The sequence below is a fragment of the Chenopodium album genome, chromosome 1 (genome assembly GCF_948465745.1).
Source record: "Chenopodium album chromosome 1, dcCheAlbu1.1, whole genome shotgun sequence".
Classification (NCBI taxonomy): Eukaryota; Viridiplantae; Streptophyta; class Magnoliopsida; order Caryophyllales; family Amaranthaceae; genus Chenopodium; species Chenopodium album.
In genome coordinates this window covers 75,680,289-75,694,964 of record NC_137834.1, presented here as the reverse complement: position 1 = coordinate 75,694,964, position 14,676 = coordinate 75,680,289, and positions in this window count along the sequence as shown.

Below are 14,676 nucleotides of genomic sequence, written 5' to 3'. Positions count from 1 at the left end.
GGGGAGGGGGGGGGGGGGGGGGGGGTGGGGGGGGTGGTGTGGGGGACCATGCAAACATTATATTTAGAACTAGTTTTGGCTTCGTGCGGTACACAGATTTATAATAATAAGATTCATTACTAACAATACTCAATTGAAATAAAATAACTTATGTAGGTTAGTTTTTTTTTTTTTTTTGGATGCGGGGGCTACTGGAAATGGAGGGGAATGGGCTTAGAGGGCAAGGGGCTGTTAAAGAGGTTGGGAAATTTTTTTTTTTTTTTGGGGACCAATACTAAGGCAACATGTGGACATTGTTGAACCCGTTAACAGATGGGGAATTTTAAAGGGAGGAATGTTAGGCATTTAGAAATGCATAACAATGGGTATTCATGTAATTATGCATATGTACAAACGAATAAATATTCTGATATCATTGGATGATCAAATGGTACCATTGAATATATAGTGATACTATATGTGCACATAATGGTATTATATATGCATTCAGTTGTACTAAATTTATGCGTAAATAGTACCACCGGGGATTCAATGGTACTATATAAACTTTCAGTGGAACAATCAGCATGTGGTCCCCCATCACGTGATACAATCCGATCAAAAAATAGGTGTGGTCCACCTAAATGTCTCTCTCTTCTTATCTCTCTCATCTTTTCTCTCTCTACCATGTGTTTTTATAATATTTTAATCAATGTTATGCATTAGTAAATGCATAACTTTCCTCCATTTCTAGTTCCTCTTAACAGATTCCATATATATATTAGTGTTTTTCAAGCTTTTTTGTTGGGTTAAAAATTAAATTCCCTTTTTTTAATTAGCTGTAGTAAAAAAATTGTGGAGAGAAAATGAAGGAAAGAGAAAAACAAAGAAAAGATGATACTCCCTTTGTTTTGAAATTAAGTTTTAGTTGAAAATTTATTATTTCCTTAAAATTTAACTGGAGAGGAAGTATGGAGGAAATTAATGTCAAAAGGAAATTGTCACTGAAGAGAGGAATTAAAAACATCATACTAGTTTGTCAAAAAAAAAAAAAAATAACATCATACTAAAAGCGAATCAAACATGACACTATTAAAAATTTCCCGCCACTTTAACTTTTCCTCTTTTCTTTTTATTTTTTATTTTTTATCTTCGTAAATATTAATTTATATATTCTATAACATTTACCTTTCTATTTGACAACTATATACAAGTATAATCTATATACATTCAATGAAATAGATTAACTTTGTCAAAAAAAAAAAAAATGAAATAGATTAACGTATCTTTCATACATTTTATAATAGGTATAATAAACAACTATGTACTACGTATACGTAATATATTAGAACAAAGTACAACTCCGATACTTCGTATTATTCTACATTGTATTTGTTAGTTTGAAAGTTTTTTTGCTCCAACCATGATTGTCACTTTATTTATTTATTATATATTTTTATAAAACATTATGCCGGTCAAAGTATGCTATAAAACATTGTGCCGGTCAAAACATGCCGACAAAATAGGGACATATGGGGTACATAAGTACACTGCACGAGTTATAATCAACATAAAATTTCATTCATATATAAAACCCTATAATCATTAAATTTCTATTTTTTATTTTATGTTTTTTTTTTTAAAAAAATGTATAATGATATCATATATAATTCAAGTAAATTTTTTTTTTGAAAAGAAATTCAAGTATTTGTTTCAATTAAAAATATTTATTTTTATAAAAATTATTGTTAAATTAACGTTGTAATTCATAATTAGGTTAAGTAAAAACTATGCAACACACAAGACTTAAACTAGTGTTAATGTTAAAAGTAAGAATACATTTGTTTAGCATTAGTGCACTTATAAGTTGTAACTAGAGCTGTCAATTCAGGCATTCAAGTCGAATTCAGGTCGGGTTAAATCGGGTCTCGGGTCAAATCAGGATTAGGTTGTGTCGGGTCAATCTAGATTCAGATCAGGTTCAGGTTTCGGTCGGGTCAATTTTGGTTTAGGTTATTCCGGATAGTTCATCCTTTTGGGTGTAGGCCGGGTCCAATTCGAGTCAAATTCATAAAGGGTTCAATTTCAAGTTCGGGTTGTATTGAGTCGGGTTTGGTCGGGTTAATAGATGGTACATTCGGGTTCGAGTTAAGGTTGGGTCAGATAATTATTTGGTTGGATAATCTTAAAGTTGGATCATTCTTGGTTTTGGTTCAAGTTCAATTTGAATAAATTCGATGTGGTCAAGTTAATTTATTTAATTACTAGCATAATTTGTACAAGCATTATCAAGATTTTATTACATCTATATACGAAGTAATAAAGAACAAAAGGTATATAAAATTTTATTAAACCGTCCACGACTCGCTTCAATAACAGGTTGTGTTGGGTTATAAACGTTTTCAGGTTCTAATAGGGTCGGGTACTAGTTCGGGTTTGGATTGTTGTCGGGTCGGATTAAATCGGTTGACGGTTACTATCGGGTCGGGTGCGGGTTTGGATTCAGGTCATAAAGTATCGGATCAAATCAGTTATCGATTAACATCAGGTTGGTTCAGGTCGGGTTACAAGTCACTAGTTTCACCCCATTGTTCGGGTACAGGTCAGGTTCAGATCATTATCGGTTTAGGTCGGGTTCCCGGATCGGGTCAATTTTTAACAGCTCTAGTTGTAACATAAGACAGACTTAAATAAAAATTTGTATTATAACTTTGTTGGGCTTTTAACTCGGAAATTTAATTATATCCTAGCTAGTAGTGTACTATCACGTGAAATCAATATATATTTAGCATGGTCAATCCTGGAAAAATAAAATCAAAATTAATATATATACATCTTCCATAATAGAATCTACCCACTATTAGGGAGTAAAGACTAAATACGGTCCCTAAACTATCGTATTTGTGCCGTTTTAGTTCCTCTAAACTATTTTGTGCTCTTTTAGTCCCTCAATCACCTTCTTTGGTGTTTGTCAGCCAAAAGTTTAGGAACCTAGCCTAGTCAACAAAAGTTGAGGGACCATGACTTATTTTTTTTTTTTATTTTTTTTTTTTGAGAATTTATTAAAAAATGCATCTTTTAATTATTTGTTTAAAAATTAATAATAAAAAACCAGCCACCCTTAAAAAAGCCCAGCCACCCTCCCCCTACTCCTGCCGGAAGTCGGCACCGGCGACGGCGACCACACCTACTCCCTTTCCCCCACCTACCAGCCACACCCACCACACGCACCACTAGCACCATAAAAATTCAACAAACTCCACTAATCAATCAATCATACAACTCAAAACCCCTAATTTATCACAAAATCATGAATTCAACCCAAACTATTCAACAAATTGGGCAAAATCATACCATTTTTCGCCAATTCTACAAGCCAACACAAATCATAATTAAAAAATCATTTTTCGCCAAAATATACCACCAGTAACACTACCCAAATAATTAAAAAAAAATCCCCACCCTAACCCTAAACTCGCCTAAACCTACACTCTACAGCCACCACAAACCCAGCCTAAGCCACGCACCACCACCATCACCATCACACACGCACAACCACACCCACCACACGCACCACTAGCACCATTACTACCCAAAAAATTAAAAAAAATCCTCAACGTACCTTATGAAATCTTCAACGTTTGGTTTATATGGTTAAATTCGACCTTCGACCTAAAAACCATTCATTGATAGTGGTCGAATCCGATCAAAAGCCCTGAGGGGTGACTGGCGCTGGACTTCAAAAACCAAGGAGAGAGAATGAGAAGGGAGGAGGGAGGCGGAGATGAGAGAGAAAGAGGGAGGAGGGAGGCGAAGATGAGAGAGACCGAAGGGAGGAGGGAGGTGGAGATCAGAGAGAAAGAAACTAAGGAGATGGAGAGGAGAGAGAATGAGAAGAGGAGGCTGGGTTTTAAAAAAATAATTAAAAGATTCATTTTTTAATAAATTCTTAAGAAAAAAAAAGGAAAAAAAAATGACTCATGGTCCCTAAACTCTTGCTTAGTCATCAAGGTCCCTCAACTTTTGGCTGACAAACACCAAAGAAGGAGGCTGAGGGACTAAAAGGGCACAAAATAGTTTAGAGGGACTAAAATGGCACAAATACGATAATTAAGGGACCGTATTTAGTCTTTACTGGCAATGGATCCATATCCGACCTGGATCTGTGTATCCGTTTTCACGGATATGGATCTGTAAAATTTGGACCCGATGGATCCGAGTCGGATACGGATCTCGTACTAAAAAATGGATCTGGATACGGGTCTAACTGAAATACCCGTATCCGGATCCGTTTATCCGTTTTTTTTTTTAAAAAAAAAATTAATTTTAAAGCCCAACCTATTTACAAAAGAGACTTTGAGTGAATTGAGTCTGTCTCTAATAAACCCCAAATGTTGTGGGAAAAAATACCCCGTATACATGGACCAATCCCATAGTGACACATGGCCCAGTTATAGGGTGACACGTGTCACCACGGGAAGATGCCACGTAATTCAGAGCCCTTAAAGCCGCAGGCCAGTCTCGTCGCGACACGTGGCCCAGTCAGAGGGTGACACGTGTCGTCACGAGAAGATGTCATGTGTTAAGGACATTTGTTCCCTTAATAATCAACCTGCCAGAAAACCCTAGCAACGTCAGGGCCCAAATCCCGAGAGATAACAATGAAAGCCGCAAAACGGCACCCCCAGAGTAGCACGTGGCATTCACTGATTGCACAGCCAATCACGTCACGCAAATCTAGGGTATAAACCCTAGAGAGGGGCACGAGTCCCACCCCTATAAATACCTCAATCATTTATGATGGGAGGGGATTAAGACATTTACAAACAACAGAGCATTAAATAGCTCCACCTTCTCTCTACTTTCTCTCTCTAGCCTTTTCCGTTCTGATCACTGACTTGATCGTCGGAGGCGAATATTCCGTTGATCGGAATATTCGTTGTTTTGCAGGTTGGACCGTCTCGTTGCTTGAAGAGCGTGACCAGTATCCCAGGAAATCCAAAAAACCCCCGAAACATTTGGCGCCGTCTGTGGGGATACTCGTACGTTATGGCGATAGACGGTCAGACACCTAATCCAGGCGAGGATGGACATGTAGAGGATTTAATCCCTACGATCCGTACTAGCGATCCTCTGATAGCCACATTTGAAGAAGCTGATGACCCTCCTGTTACCGCTGTCTCTCTTAAGGCCGCTCTTAACAAACTCAGAAAAGAAATTGAAAATGGAGCCTCTACCTCTAGGCAGCCGCCCAGGAGAGAGGAACAGAGGGCTTCAAAGAAGACACACAGCAAAGCAGTCCATGCAACGGACGCTAGAAACACTCCCTTTCGAAGGCCGACTGGAAGGTCCCCGAGAGTACCGCGGACTAATTTCTCTGACTTGCTGGGGGAAACGCAGTCGGCTGGGGGGAGGGGTAGGCAGCCTCGAAGAGAGGAGCCTGAGCCGTCCAGACGATGGAAGGACGCAAGAGATTACCTTCGGCATAAGCAGCGGGAGCGCGCCGCCTACTCGGACACGGCCTCAACCCCAACTATGCCGGATGATTTTTCACATCATTCTCTTTCCCAGCATACCAACACGGCCATCTCCAGTGGAAGTCAAGCAGTCCGCACCCCAACTCCTATTTCAGTCTTCCATGCTCCAACTCCTATTCCAGCCCAATCACTACAATATCAACCTCCTTAGGGGTTCAATGGCTTGATGCAGCCAAACCCCCAGGCATACGGACAATTTGGTCCATACGGGCAGGTGTACGGACAGGCTCCCTACCTGGCTGGACCTTCCGTGCAACCACAGCCCATCGATTGGCAGATGCGCCTACTTACTCTGGGAGATAAGCCGCCCCCGTTTTCGCAAGATATCTTAAATGCCCCTCAGCCACCAAAGGTGAAGAGTGTGCTTGTGGGAGCCTATGATGGCACGGGCAACCCAGAAGAGCACATCACCTCGTACAGGAACCTGATGTACTTGCAAAGCGTAGATGACGCCACTTGGTACAAATGTTTCCCGGCCACTCTGAAAGGTGTGGCGCAGGATTGGTTCAACAGTTTGCCGGCCGGTTGCATCAATTGTTTCACTACTCTTAGTTTGCTGTTTGTGGGAAATTTTGCATACAACATATCGCCTCGAAAGACTAGCCTTAACTTGGCGACAATCGTCCAAGAAAAAAATGAGGGCTTACGCTCGTACGTCCAGCGATTTAACCAAGAAAAAGCCCAAATTCATAATCTGCCGGACGAAATGGCTTACTCTGAATTTCTCCGGGGATTAAGGCACAATGGTTTTAAATTTGACTTGGTAAGGAAAAAGATTCAGACATACGCAGGTGTTCTGCGGGAAGCCGAAGCTTATATTGAGGCGACGGACTTTTGTTCGCTCACAAAAGCAGAAGCGCCGGCCAAGGGGGATGAGAAGAAACCTTCTCAACAAGACTCGGCCGGCCAAAAGAAAGAAGGAAAAAAGAGAAAGGAAGTCTGGGTGGCTGATGCCCAGCCACAGAAATCCAAGAAGGTCAAGGCGTACGAGCCTCAGTTTGAATTCAACAAGGATTGTTATTCTATCTTGATGGAAATCAAGGATAAGTTCGAGTTTGAGAAGCCACATCCGCTGAGAGGCCCGGCTCAGTATAGGAACAAGAACAAGTATTGTCATTACCACAAGGACGTGGGACATGACACAAATGATTGTATCAACTTGAAGAGACTGCTGGACAAGTTAGCCGAGAAGGGCATGCTGAATTCATATGTGATGAAGTCCAAATTCACTTACACACGGACAAACAACACGTCCGAGCAAAGACAGAAGAATGATAAGAACAAAGATAAAGAAGATGATGGCAACAGCACTGGTTCAGGCTTTGTGGCCATGATATCAGGAGGATTTGCCTCAGGCGGGCCCACTATGAAAGGGATCAAGCAGGACGCCCGGAACCTGGGAAAGGTGATGCAGACGGACTCAGTGAAGGCTGAACCCTTCCCCGAAGTAATCATCAGTGAGGCCGATCGGGGGGAGGTTAAAGCCTCGCACAATGATCCCATGGTATTCATTATGAAGATAGCCAATTTGAAGGTCGGACGGATATTGATAGACACGGGTAGCGCGGCTGATATTATCAGCATGGCCGCCTTGAAAAATCTAAGCTTCCCAGAGGATGCTCTCCAGGACATCACTCACCCGTTGGTCGGATTTGGGGGGAATGTCATCCACCCGGTAGGCCGGATAGACTTACCCGTCCGATTTGGGCAAAAAGGGGAAGGAAGGGATATGGTTGTCCGCTTCTTGGTTGTGAAAGAACTGACTGGATATAATGTCATACTCGGCCTTCCTACACTGAATGCAGCAAAAGCAGTCATTGTGCTTCACCTAATGCTGCTAAAGTTTGAGAGGATGGACGGGAAAATAGGTACAATCCAAGGAAGTCAGAAGATGGCAAAGGAATGTAATCAGTTGGCGGTTAAGCCCACAGCGCGCGGACCTAAGTTATCCGAGCCAAGAGAAGAAGGAACCTCACTCCCAACACACCTGGTCGGCCAGAAGCGTAAGGCGGCCAAGATAGAGCAAGCATAGCAGCTAATGACTGTCGGTCGGCCAGAAGAGTTACGACCCCAGCCGGCCAGCAGTCACCAGGATATAGTGCTTGACCCCGATCAACCAGGTCGGACGGTTAGTGTAGGCACTATAGCTGTAGGTGTGCTTGGGGATGAGTTAATTCAATTATTGAGAGAGTTCAAAGATGTATTTGCATTTGATGTTGGCGAGATGCCAGGTATAAGTCCTAACCTGGCCGTGCATAAATTGGCTGTAAACCCGGTCGTTAAACCTGTCCGCCAGAAGAAAAGGAATCATGGAGAAGAGAGGAATCAGGCGGCCGCAACAGAAGTCAAGAAGCTTCTGGACGCCGGTTTCATTCGGCAATGTTATTACCCAGAATGGGTGGCCAATGTGGTCCTTGTGAAGAAGCCGAATGGAACTTGGAGAATGTGTGTGGATTACACCGATCTAAACAAGGCATGCCCTAAGGATAGCTTTCCCCTGCCCAAAATCGACCGCCTGGTTGATTCGACGGCCGGGCATGCCCTGATGAGTTTTATGGACGCATACTCCGGATTCCATCAAATTCCATTATGGGAAGAAGACCAGGAGAAAACAGCGTTCGTGACTGAGCAGGGGTTGTATTACAAAGTTATGCCATTCGGCCTTAAGAATGCCCCAGCTACCTTTCAACGACTCGTTAATACATTCTTCAGAGATCAGCTCGGCCGGAATATGGAGGCGTACATTGATGACATGATTGTCAAGTCAAAAGAGTCGGCCGACCACTTGAAGGATCTACGAGAAACTTTCACCGAACTCAGGCGGCATAAGATGATGTTAAATCCAAAGAAATGTGTCTTTGGTGTTGAGTTCGGTAAATTTCTCGGGTTTTTAATTGATCAACGTGGAATTAAGGCCAACCCTGAAAAAATCCAAGCTGCATGAACATGAAGTCACCAAGGATAATTAAAGAAGTCCAAAGACTGACCGGCTGTTTGGCCGCACTTGGTAGATTTCTGTCAAGATCAGGGGATAAGTGCCGCTATTTCTTTTAAACCATAAAGAAGAAAGCCATGTTTGAGTGGACAGAGGAGGCCGAGGAAGCATTCGTACAGTTAAAAGGCCATCTACATACATTGCCTCGGCTTGTCAGTCCACTTAAGAACAAGAAGCTATTTATCTATCTTGCCATCTCAGAACACTCCTTAAGTGTCGTCCTACTTGCTGAACGGGACGGCCGCCAGATCCCTATTTACTTTATCAGCCACGTACTTCATAACGCCGAGCTAAGGTATCCCCCTATTGAAAAGTTTGGCTTGGCATTATACATGGCATCGAAAAAGCTGCGGCCATACTTCTTGGCACATTCAATTGTGGTCTACACAGACCAACCTCTGAAGAAGCCATTTACAACTTTAGAGGCAAACGGTCGTATGCTTAAATGGGCCTTGGAAATGAGAGGCTTTGACATTTCATTTGAGCCAAGAAAAGCAATTAAGGGCCAAGCCTTTGCTGATTTTTTAGCTGAAATGACTCGACCGGATCTTCAGACGACCGGCGATCAGATCTGGAAAGTGTTCGTGGATGGTAGTGCGACAGCTACTGGCTGTGGTGCAGGTGTTATATGTCAGTCTCCTGAGGGAGACAAGTTTGAATATGCTCTGAGATTCCAGTTTCAAGCCTCTAATAATGAGGCTGAGTACGAAGCCCTCTTGGCCGGCCTTAGAATGTGGAAGGCGGCAGGAGCGACAAAAATTGATGTATGCTCGGACTCCCTACTTGTAGTCGGCCAGGTGAATGGAGACTTCGAGGCGAGGGAGCCGGCCATGATAAAGTACTTGAAGATTGTAAAAGAGGAGGCTGAGAGCCTAGATCATTTTACTCTACAGCAGGTCCCTCGTTCGTCCAATCATCAGGCGGACGCCCTCTCTAAGTTAGCATCCTCAGCATCATGTGATACTCCCAGGTCAGTGTTTTGGGAAGTGAAAGAAAAGAGGAGTATTGACGCTGAAACAGTACACGTCATTGATAGAAGCTCCACTTGGATGGACGGGATCATATCTTACCTAAAGGATGGATTACTCCCGGCCGATCCTAAAGAGAGCTGGCTGACGAAAAAGAGAGCGGTCTGGTTTGAAATTAAGCAAGGAGAGTTGTTCAAAAAGGCATTTGTAAACCCGTACCTGAAATGCATCAATCCTGAGAGAGGGCATGATGTCTTGGATGATCTTCACCAGGGGCAGTGTGCTTCTCACATTGGAGGACGAGCTTTGGCTGAAAAGGCTGCCCGCCTGGGTTCCTACTGGCCGAGCTTAAAGTCAGACGCAATGGAAATGGTAAAGAAGTGTGACAAGTGCCAGAGGTTCGCCACATTAATTCACCGGCCCGCCAACAGTCTTTCGGCCATCAGCAGTCCGCTCCCCTTTGCCAAATGGGGGAGGGACATTTTAGGACCATACACACCAGCGTCCGGCCAAAGGCGGTATGTGTTTGTAGCAGTAGACTACTTCACAAAATGGGTAGAGGCCGAGGCCGTCCGGGGCATCAAATGGACGGATGTTTCCGCCTTCATATGGAAGAGTATTATTACCCGCTTTGGCGTTCCTCAGTCTATGGTGTTTGACTACGGACCTCAGTTCGAAACGCCTCAACTAAAAGAATGGTTAGAAGACCAAGGCATAGCTCACTGCTTTGCCTCAGTCGGCCGCCCACAGGCAAATGGTCAGGTAGAGGCATATAACAAATTGATCTCCAATGGAATTAAGCGCAAGCTTGAAAGAGCCGGCGGCTTATGGGCTGATGAGTTAGTCAATGTGTTGTGGTCCATACGAACCACGGCCAAGAGTTCCACAGGGGAAACTCCCTTCTTCTTAGTCTATGGTGTCGAGGCGGTCCTTCCAATTGAAATGTATGAGCCCACCCTTAGGGTAATGTTATATGATGAAGCGGCCAATTGGGAAGCCATGAAGACTGCCCTAGATTTCCTTCCTGAAGCCAGGGGCAACGCGGCACTTAGACACGAAATCTATCGTCTATGGATGACAAGGGCGTACAATCGCCGAGTGTCTAAGCGGCCGATGAAGTTGGGAGATCTGGTCCTAAGAAAGATGGAGGCTGTGGGACGAGCAAATGAAGATGGGAAGCTGACCCCAAATTGGGAAGGGCCGTATCGAGTCAGGGAAGAAGTCTGAGATGGGACCTATCGTCTCGAAGCCATGAACGGCCGACCCATTCCGCGTACATGGAACGCTGACAATATGAAGAGATATTATGTTTAAGTACTTAGCTAAAAGTTGTGTATACAGCTAGGTCTGTTGACCCCGAGCAATGTAAGCCGTACGGCCACAACAATGTAATTTTGACAAATTAATGAAAAGTCAAACATTGTTATAATTATTTTTCTATTTAATTTATGCTTATTTGCACAGTCATAACTTATACAGATAGGCCACGTGAAATTTGCAAGTAGGTTGCTTGCAACATAGCAACTCGGTCGCAAAACAAAAGTAAATTAAATAAAATAAGAATGGGCAAACTTGATCCCAAGTCATATGAATCCGTCCGCCCTTAATTAAGGCGGACGGAAAAGGTAAGGTACCCTGTGAAACCCATATAATGGGGTAAGGGCATACCTAGGAGTTTCAGCCCAGCCGAACATGAAAATTTTAAGTTGAGATCATACTTGGAATTTTCTGAGTGCGTCCGAGCGATAGTTTCAACGGACAAACTCGCATAAAGCCAATTGAACGGCCAATTAATGTGTTGATTCGGCGTACCACCTAGTCCAAGGGCAATCATTATTATGATTTGATTAACTTGGTAGAAGTCATACCACCTAAGGTATAAATTCTACCAAGTCAATCAAACCACCAAAAGTATGGACTAGGCGAACGCCGAATAAAGGGGCATACCCCCTCGAAAGCACGAAGATACAAAAACACACGTACATTAAATCGCTCAAGCATGAAAAAATATGCGTACAAAAATGCAAAAACTTAAGTGTAAAATTTGCTAAGTATGAAGCAAAACCTGAAAGCTGAATTAATAAAAGGACCGCTCAAAAGGCGGTAAAATATCTTACATAAAACCGCTCGAAAAGGCGGTTGAAAAAGTCAAGAAAAATATACATAAATAATTGACAAAGGCAGAAAAAGGCTGAAATTACAGGGCGGCAGAAGTAGAAGCTGGAATCTGGCCCGGGCCGAGCTCTTGAGCGGCGGCAGGAGACGCGTCATCAGCAGGCGTCCCCTTGCTCTCAGCCTCACCATCTTTGCTGGCCACCACTTCTTCGATTTCCTCCTCTTCTGAGGTAGTTGGCGTGACGTCCAGCTCAGGTGAAGGTTGCCCGGCCTTCTGAGCCTCTTCTCTGAGGCAGACAAAGTTAAGACGCTTGGTGAAGAGTTCCTGATAAAAGACCGCCTCTCCCTCGTATACCATGAGCTCAAAAGCCTCAAAGAAGTGGCTCTTCAGCCTGTCCTCAGCATTCTGCTCGATGCGGACCACCTCGTCCGCACTGGGAGCCCGAGGTGTTTGCAATTGGAGAGTTAAGTCCTCAACGGACTTCTTTAAACTTTCCACCTCGGCTCTCAGGGTGTCCGCCTCGTCCAAGGCCTCCTTCAGGTGCTTGCGGGCCAAGTCCACATCACTTTGAAGCTTCTCGGAGGCCTCGAACCCTTCCCTCCAGCACTGGCCGTCCAGCAGGGCCTGATCCCTCTCCTGTCTCATGGCATCTCTGGCCACGGACTCTTGCTGAAGGGCCTCGCCCAGCTTCACCAAATCTTCCGCCTGCCGCGTCGCTTTTTCGGACAGCGCGTTGATTTGGGTTTCGAAATACCGGCGCTGGACGGCCGCCTCCCCAGTAATGGCATCCTGGGTCTTCTGAATCTGGGCCCAGGTATGCTTCAGCCGCTCATTCTCCTTGTCCTTCCATTCCAGGAAGGCATTCAGCCGCAGGAAGAGCTGCGTAAAGGGTAAATGTATTAGCAAAGCAAGAGTGAAAAATTGACTAAGAGCATTTGAGGGGAAAGTTACCTCAGCGCTGCAGTTAATCATGGGGCCGAGGAAGCCCTCATGTATCCCCCGCAGCTTATCTCGCTGCTCAGCAGGGACGGCCCGGGCCATGGCTTCCCGCATAACCTTTCTGTCCGCCCCAGTAAGGGACTGGCCGGGCGTCTTCATGTGTAGCTCCTCTGCAATATCTGTATGCGGACGCAAAGAGTTTAATGTAAGATCAGTAAAAAAGAGAAGATACAAAATTAAAAAAAAATCCAAAGTTACTTGGACTGACCGTCAGAGAAGCTTGGAGGGGTAGGAAGGTTGAAAGTGAATGGCGGGGGCGGCGCAGGCTCGGTATCCTTTTCCCCCGTCCGGTCAGGCTGATCGCCGACCGACTGACTGGCATCAAGCCAATCAGATTCATTGACTCTTTGGACGGGCGGAGTCACTTTTGGCCCGGTCGGTTTTGCCGGGGTCGACTTACCCCCATCATCCGATTTCTCGGACCTAACATGACCCGGCATGGCGGCCGGATCTATGGACTTGGAGGCCCTGCTATCACTCAGCCGGGGTTGTTCTCCTTTGGACTGCTTAGAGGCAGTCCGCGACGTCGTCTTGGCCGCAGAAGTGGAAGTGGTCTTGGACGCGACCGTCTTCCTTTGTTTGGACGCCTTGCCATCTTGGTCCGTCTTGGACGCAGGGGACGAATGCTTCCGTTTGGACCGAGGGGTTGGAGTGGCCAGCTGTAGAGCCAAAAGTTAGTAAAAAGAAAGCAAGATAATATAATTTATAGGTCGTGCCAAGTTAGGAAGAAGATCTCTTCCGTAATACATACACGGACGAGGGGAAGAAGTCCAGATGGGTTTACTTACTCCTTTAGTTTGCTCGTACAGCTTCTGGCGAGCCTTGTATCGAGCCAAGTTAATCTCGGCCATGTTGACCTCCCCTTTCTGCTCTTGGTCAAGCATCTTGTACGCCTCAGCTGAAATAGAAAAGGAAAAAGTGTTAGAAAGTTTTTCAAGTTCAGATAATCTGCGTATGTGTAAGAATATGTGTCCATGCGTCCACCTTGGGGCAGGTTCTTGTACAGGCCATAGGCGGACATAAATGTGGGATCCCGCAGCCAGCTGGATAAAGGAACCCAGTTATTTGGAACGCGTTCAGTTCTGCCGCCCCTTCTCACCCGCTTGACTTTGAAATATTAAAGCTGGTACTCCTGGCTGGGGTGGACGGGTGGCTTATCAGGCTTGAGGTCCCCGCGTCCGAGTTGAATTGGCTCAGCATTGAACCGATTCATCCGCAAGTTAAATTCAACGTCCTTGGTTTTGATGCGGTAGAATCGGTGCTTCCAGTCACGCCACTTAGAGACGCGGTCCACCACCATCATGTAGTCTCTAGTGGTGCTTAAGATGAACCAGTCGTCCGTGTCCGCGTCCATCTTAGTCAGTGAGTGCATCTCACAGAAAAATGCAAAGTCTGGCTTGAAGCCTTTGCAGATGCACGTCACCAAGTACCCAAAAATGTTCAACCAGCTGTTTGGCATCAGCTGGAAAAGGGCTATATCATACTCGTCCAAGATTGTGCGGACGAAAGGATGGAGGGGGAAGCGCAGTCCAACGTCTAAGGCCGCCCTGTAGACGCTAAAGGATCTTTGGCGCGGCCTCGCTTCTTCCCAAGCGGCCACGGCGCAGGACTTCCGTGGGGGCTGTATCTCGAATCCCTCCCCAAGGTGGAGGAATGCCTTGTAATCCTCAAATTTGTAGTTTAGGTAGCCCAAGGCTGTGCTACCCACCGTGCAGGCGTACGGATCCTTGAAGTTGTCAATATTGGCAAAATCCTCCTCGGCCGCCTCTTTTCCCTCTGCGGCCGCCGCTCCACCCTCGGCCGCATTCTCAACTTCACCCTTCTCTCGCTGAGGAGCGCTCCCAAACTCGGAAGACAGCACTCTGTCCAGGTCGGCTGCCTCCGCTGAGCTGCGGCTCCTAGAACTATGGCCGCCTCGGGGAGAGATAATGTCTTCAAGTGGCCTTTTGCCCTTATCTTTGCCACCGGCCGCCTGACTCCCGGTTGGAGGAGCTCTGCGAGGGGGCAGGTCGGACGGTTCATTAATTGAAACCCCCGTTCTTGGTCTGTCCGACCTGCCATATGGGAGATAGAGTTCTGAGG